The sequence below is a fragment of the Symsagittifera roscoffensis genome, chromosome 3 (assembly GCF_963678635.1).
Source record: "Symsagittifera roscoffensis chromosome 3, txSymRosc1.1, whole genome shotgun sequence".
Lineage (NCBI taxonomy): Eukaryota > Metazoa > Xenacoelomorpha > Acoela > Convolutidae > Symsagittifera > Symsagittifera roscoffensis.
In genome coordinates, this window is record NC_087064.1 from 53832416 (window position 1) to 53840402 (window position 7987).

Below are 7987 nucleotides of genomic sequence, written 5' to 3' on the forward strand. Positions count from 1 at the left end.
TTTTTTTTTCGGTCCGAAAAAATGGCTCAAAATAAAGTCATATTACGTATTGTTAGCTTCGTACTTTTATAACAGTTTTAGCTGCGTGTTGGCCTAGACCCGCCCGCACTTTTGCTTCCAAGTTTTTACAAAGTGTCTTCTTTTGGTGTTATTTTGCCTCATCTTTTTTTTTGGTTGACCGAAAATTTACTCGCGTCGACCTACAAAAAGGTTAAGTTTTTTTTCGAAGAACCGCCCCCACCTTGAAGAAATTCATGTGCACGCGACTGGTTTTGCGATGACGTAATAAGCTTTACACATAATAAGCTTTCGACAGCTTTACACAAATGTAGATTTTATGTGGATTTCCTAGCTCTGGCAAACCACTAGCTCTGGGAAACCACTAAATACTGGTCACTTCTTTGTTTGGGCTACGTGCTGAGGAGAACGATTTTTTGTCTCTCGTTGGATACGAATAATCCGGCTGCAAATATTGAAGTGGTAAACTAAATCATTCCTGTTATCTTCGTAATTTGGTTGATTATCAGTTCTAGAACCATAAGAGGTTTTCAGTGATATAGTTGTGTCAGTAGAAGAACAAATAGGCTTAGAGTAATTTTTGATTGACTAAACAAAACCAGAAATGACTGTTTTCGGGGTAAATTTTTGGGCCAGAATTTTGCATATTCATTCTGTTGCAATTTTGAGCAAGATTAGTCATAATTTTATTGTCTAAAATCAACCTAATTTGAGAAAAACTCGTTTTAAATTTCAAGTTTTATTCATTTTGTCCGGATCATTTAAATGCTCAGCAGTGTAGAATTCAGTTATTATCTTTCCTAGTGAAAAACTGGATTTTCATTTCCTACAGCATCGTTAATACTTGACATTTTAAAAAGTGCATATGCAAAATCAGGTTTTTCTGAATCTTGAATGGTTTTTTAAGGAAATTAGTTTCAGTGTGTCAGCTACATTTCATCCGAAAATGGTTCCCAATGTTTCGGTTATTCTTGGTGTATGTTTTGTGGCTCAACGGTTTTTGACTCTGATTTGGGTGTTTTCAATCATTAGTTTGACAATCAGATGTCCGATTCCGTGATCAAATGTCACAGGTTTACGATGCGATTAGAAAGCGTTATCAAATTGGAGTGTTGACTTTTTTCGGGTTAACAACTAGTTTAACAAAATCAGTTGAATCACTATGCACCTGACATGCTCCATTTCATGAAAGTCAAAATTTGACTACTGGGTGGGTACTAGTTACTACGGGGTAGTTACAGGGGGACTTAAATTTTTTCGAAGTTTTTTTCTTTTTGGCTCAACTGCTGTCTGCTCAAAGATTTTTGGCCTAGTTTTCGCTTCGTAAGTTTTTCACAGTTAATAAATTGAACTTCAAATGTCTTGCTTGGAATCTAGAACTCATGTTAGATAAATATAGGATTTGGTTTTTATTGTATTTTTTAAGACGCTTTGAAAAATAAGTTTTTCTTTCAAAAATCCTTCTACCAATTTTCATAAAAGGGGTATCGATAGAAAGACCGTCTACCTTCTAGTATGCATACATTCTGTTTTGGCGTCTTTTTACTCTACTCTTATGTCTACAGCCTTCGCAAAAGTCTGTGGGGGATATTTGACCGATATTTTTTTTGTTTTTCCTAAACAAGTGAAAGTTTTGACACTGACCGTTTTTAGGAATTTTTTTACTCGAAAATTACCTTGCCAATTCTCAGAATAATTTTTCAGTTGAGAAAGACGATTTGAGATTCTTCGCTACTTTTCGTTCACGACCTGCTTTTAGCAGAGAAAAGTTACGGGTTTCGGAAAGTCGGAAGTTTTTTAACTTTACCCTATCAAAGTTTCTAAAAAATGGTCGGAAGTTTCTGTAACCGGGTAGAATTTTTTATTAAGTTACCTATCAAATCTGAGATGAAAGTTTCCTGGAAGTGGTTACTCCTTATTTTTTTGCAAGAGAAAAGTTGTCTTTGTGAAAACTCTCAAAATCTCAAAAAGTTTCACTCCTGTCAATTATTTTAGTAGAGCAAACTCAAGTTTTGGGCAAAATGCAATATTTTAATCACAGATTTCGTCCCGCATCAGTATAACAGAATAAAAAAATACGTACCTCCAGCGAACACGTTCCTCCAGCGTTAGCTGGCCTAGGTGTCCTTTATCGAAAGTTTTGGTTCACCTAGTTTTTCTTCAACAACTTTCATTTTTTCTACCCATGTTTTTTTATGATTGTGTTGTGTTGCAAGTGATGCGAATCTCCGCTTTGCCTCTGTGTGTAAAATTCAAAACAATTAAATGGCTGATCGAAAAACTGTATCAATTCCGGGGCAAGCTGCAGAAAAAATTTGCATTTGTTAAACAATTTACTAGAAGTATGTTGTGGGTTAACAAATGGCGCCTTCGTATAGATTAATTTTGCCGAAACTGCGAGTTTAAGTGAACGTACACAATTTGTTTTGATTCGATAAAATGAAAGAAAAAAGAAACATTGTTTTTTTTTGTTCCGATCGTTGAAAATGGGGAGGAACTTTGTATTCGGGCGTGTTTTAATTTTTTTCCACGCAAAATCAGGTACCACAAAAAATCATCAGAATAAATTTAGTGATATATCATATTAAAGCCTTTTCAGTCGCGTTTCGAAAGACATCAAAAATTTTTTTAAAGGGTTACCGGTGTCAAGAAAAACCAGTTCCATTTTTTGATTTAGCAGGCTTAAATTAATTTATTTATGCTTAATTTAAGCCTTGAAAAGTTAGTTTTACTTCAATGAAGTTAGTTTCTAGAATTTTTAGCTTTATCTTTGAAATCAAAAAATTTGTGAAAGTTTAAGAAAAATTATAGAAAAAAAACTTTTTTTGTTCTTGTTATTTATCTTGTCCTTGTTCTTAAAATGCAATTGGTTGAGTTTGTTTAGCTCAATGTTCGGGGTAAGCAAACACCAATTGTCAAAGAACAGGTTGGTTTTCATACTTTGAAGCGCAAGTCGAGTGGGCGAACTGATCAAGAATTTTGTTCTGTTGAATTCATGCTTATTTCAAAAATTAGTAAGATATGTAATATCAAAAAAATTCCATAGACTACATGTTTTTTGTGTCTCTTATTTATGAGTTGCGTTTTTCCATCAAGCAAACCAATATCTTTTTTTGTCAAAAACAAGCGTTGGAAGAGTTCAATGTTCTGAAAATAGATTGATAAGCTCTAAAATTTTTGCAATATATCATTACGAGGCCAAACTGTGCACTGGATAGAAGCACAATTTTGTGTCTGTATGTTCCTGGATTCCAGAGCCAAGTCTTTAAACATGTTAAAGTTTTGTCGGAACGATCAAAGAAAATTAAAGAACAAAAGAAGAACAAAGGGAGCGTCCTTGTTGCGGAATCCGCTTACAATGCACAAAATGCACAGTTTGGCCTCGTAATGATCCCATTTTTTCTCAATTTTTTTCTCAGAAATAATTCGCTTCTTTGATGAGTCACAAGGGAAAATTTGAACTCGAGAGTGGTAGGCTAAAAAAGCCTCACAGCAAAATACAGCCTTCATGGCTCGTTTGAATGCAGCAAGTTCGTCAATATCAGTTACAAAAGCGGGCGGTGAGTTTCAAGTTATCGCTCCGTGGTGGTAAATGCTTCTTTTGATAAATTCTGTTCTGCATTTTGGCACAACATTTTTCTTTCTGCGCACAATTCCAGTTATCAAATACTCGAAACAAAATACAGTACATCTTGAACTTTGTTTGTTGATAGAATGGCAGCCAATCAAATTTGTATAGAAATTCGTTTGATGAAGACATTCTCCTTCTAAATCCTAAAAAAAACTAACTAGCAACAGCATTCCGACTTCTCTGTAATTAATGAAAAAACTTTTTTCCATTTCAAAAACAATGAAATACAATAACCAAATCTGAATAGGATAAAACTGGTAACAAACATTTTTCTTTGTTCAAGGTTAAAAAAGCGTTAAATAGAATACAGTTTTGGCAGTTCTTACTACATAATTTGCAACAACAATTAATCTGCTTGTCGAAAGTCATGTTTTATTATAGGTAAAAGCACAGAAGCTTATTCGAGCACTTAGGAATTTTTCGTTATTAAAGATTTTGAACAGGTTTTAATTATGCTTTTACGAAAGTCTACCAAAGAACACAACATCTGTTTTGCGTTCCTTCAAATTGTGACTCAAATTCAATTGAGTGCATAATCTTTTCTTAGTGCGCAGTTTTGGTAATTTTTCTCGCACTTTTGTTAATAGGTTATTATCTATAAATAACTGTGAGTCATCGGTGTAAAATGGTAGGCAACATTTTTGTCGATATGCAGATAAAGCATGATTGCAATCGGCCCAGGAACCGAGGCCTGGAGCACTACAGTTTTAAACGGAAGGTTTATGGAAAAGTAACCGTTCACCATAACTTAAACAAAACGGTTGGTAAGGTAGGATTCGAAGAACTTTTTGACAGTGTTAGCAATGCCAACCTTTTTTCCAGAATTTCCAATAACACTGAGAGGTCTTTTGTATCAAACGCTGCTGAAAAATCCAACGATATAACATACAAGTGCTTTCCAGAATCAGTATTGGAAAAATTGTAGTGTGAGCAATGAAGACGACCAGTTTCTGTAAAATACCTTTACGGTATGCCGATTGGAATTTAGGCCACAAATTATTCGTTCACAGATGTTCGCTTAACTGCGCTAGTGTAGCTTTTCTGTTATTTCGAAGTGCAGATAAGTTTGTAATCCTGCGATAACTTGACATTGCTTCTTTGTTGTTACCATGTTCGGGGAGCGGTCTAATTATTCCATGTTTGAATACGTTAGGGAAAACTCCGGATAAAAGAATACAATTAAAAACATCTATGAAAAACTGTTGATGCTGGCCAATAAAATCGCAGATTATTGAGGAAAAATGTCAACTTGCGAGAATGAATTTCTTAAATCATATGAAGCATCTAGTAAATCTTTTGAGGCAACACATGCGAACTCCGACCTCTTGAATTGACGAATATTTATGACATCTAGGTTGCTGTCGGTGTTCGGTAATTGAGTTACAATGTTATGGACTTATTTCACGAAAAAATGGTTGAAATCACTTGCAAGAGTTTCTATTGAAGAAAGCGAAGGAAGTGTGAGCTCATCGTGTGAGCCATAAACTCATTCATACTATAAGATAACTTTTTTGACTTTTTTTCAATTGATTGTTTTTAATTTCTTCAGTGATATAAAGTTAAATGAAATTTGTAACACTTTTTTTTTTCAAATATCTTTTTATGGAAAAATTTCAATAAAATTACAATGTAATTTTAGCTTCACCTGTCTGACAGTGAAATTTCTTTGCTTTTGACTGGAAGCTTGCGATATTATTTGAACGAACCTTATAATAACGACTTCCTGGATCGATGCTGCAAAGAAGTATGTGATTACGCTTTCGTTTGGCAAGCGTTATCAAATCGGAATATAGACGTTTTTTAGTAAACAATTAGCTTTAAAAAATCAGTTGAATCAATTATGCTGACGAGCTCAATTTCACGAAATTTTAAATTAAACTCCTGGGTTCTACTCTAAGTTTTATATGCATAGTTATAGAGATCTGCTGATGATTTTTTTGCTGATGATTTTCTATTGATGATTTTTTGGCTTCATGCTTGTCGACTTAAGCTCTGTCGGTTTAGTTTCCAATTTATCTAGCTCCTGATTGATAAAAACAGGAATTATAGTTTCAATTTATCTAGCTCCTGATTGATAAAAACAGGAATTATGAAAATCTATGGATTCTGATCTTTAATGTTTTTGGAGAGTCCTTTTGGTGTCATTTTGTTTTGATTTCAATCAAAAAAACTGGCTTTGGGAAGCTCTTTGCTTGAATGGTTCTGCCTAAATCTTTTAACCGAAAAGTTGTAACCTTAGGAAAAAGCCAAAACTGTGATTTTTTAACCGTTTTTTGGAACTTTTTGATTTTTCTCAAAAACTATCCTCCCAAATCGAAGTTTTTGGGTTCAATGGTTGAAGCAGGTCTTTGAAGCTCATCTGCAGCAGTAGTTACTCTCAAAATGTTCAATACGAAAGTTAATGGCGCTCGGAAAAGTCAAAACTTTCATTTTTGGACTGTTTTTTCATACTTTTTGAAGTTTATCGAAAACTACTTTTCCGAATCTGAATTCATGAGATCAATGGAGAGAATAGATTTCTGAGTTCATGAGATCAATGGAGAGAATAGGTTATGTAAAACCTCCGTGCATAAGTAAACTCTACCCAATTTGTTGGCAGAAAAAATTTTGAATTCAGTTTGTTTTTGATTTCAATTGTTGATAATTTTGTTTTGATTTCAATTAAAAAAAAACTGGTTGTGGAAAGCTGCCCTGCTTGAATTGCTCTGCCTAAATCTTTTAAACGAAAATTTGTGACCTTAGTAAGAAGCCAAAACTGAGATTTTTAAACCGTTTTCGGAACTTTTTGAAATTTCTCAAAAACTACCCTTCCAAAACGGAGATTTTTAGTTCAATAATGAGAACGAGTCGTGGGAAGCTTCGTTGCATTAGCAGCTACACTCAAATGTTTGTACAATAGATTTTATGGCCTCGGAGATGTCATAGTTTTGATTTTTGACTGTTTTTTGACAATTTTTGACTTTTTTTTTGAAAACCACTCTTCCAAATCTGAAGCGGCGAAAATATGAAAATATGGTATCATAATAGCACCTAGCTTAACTTTCAGACCTATTTCCTGCTTTTCATCTTTTAAGGAAGTTTGCTATTTCAATAATTTTCAAAGCAATAATTTTTTGACCTATTTTTTGTTGAAAATAAGCCATCAACTTGTGAATTGGGAAAATTTTGCTTTTTTGATTTCTTATTTTGCCCTTATTTGCATCAGTACGTATTCTTAGAAAAAATCAAATAAATACTTCTAACTTCTCTATTTTGATTACAGTACTGATATATCCATCGTAGTATGTTTTTTTTTTACTAAAGTTTCAGCTTTTGGATGTCGGCTTCACATCTGTCGGCTTATTTTTCTTCTTAAAGTTTAGCATTTTTGAGATCGTTGAGACTCTGACACCAATTTTGACTGCCAAATTTCAACCCCATTAGGATCTTTTTGAAAAAGTTATAAATGTTCAAACACTCACAAAAATATTTTTTTAAGGTTTTTTTTAAATTGTGTTTCCACTTCCTTCTTCAGTAGTAACGTTGATCGAAGTTCTGTTTGCCAATTTTTTTTGCGTCATGGTGCACTCACCCTATGATTGGTCTATACCAAATGATGCGAAGTTCAGATTGCCTTTGTGTTCAATTTCAAAAAAATTTTGCTTAATAGGTACAAAACTTGCTACGAAAATGAATGTTAAAACCAATCGGAACTAAATGAAAAAGAAATGGATATCAATTATGATGCAAAAAATTTGTTAAATTAGAAGTGAAAATTTGCTGACCTTCTTTTATTTAAAAGCACTATTTGATTTAAGCTATTTTGGTGAATTGCTGCCGCCGTCGGGCTTCCCACACAAAGGAGACTGTTTCAGAAAACATTTCAGAGCAAAACTGTACCCAGATTGTCTTAAGTTAACATCTTGAAATCCAGAATTCCATAAACGGTTTTAAAATCGATCCAGAGCTCGATCAATAAGACACCAAAACCAGAACGCTTTTTTTATACCGATGAAACAGCAATAATAATTTAACAATGTCGAGAATGACACAGGCTAACGTCACGAGAGCGCTCCACACGAGGCATAGAAATGTTATAGCTGGGGAATATTATACTTATCCCGAAACTGACAAAAGAACAGTTACATTCAATAAAGCAAAATTTGAAAACTAAAATGAAAAAAAAAAATCAAAAAGGTGATAGGAAGAAGCAAGAAACCAGTTTAAAAACTTCATTATATTGACTGACTCTGATTTGAAATAAAAGGATCGCATAGAATTACTAAAAAAAATCCTATTTTTACGGATTCGTACATCGACTTCATAAAACTTTGACATAATCTGGAATAAATCAAGGTT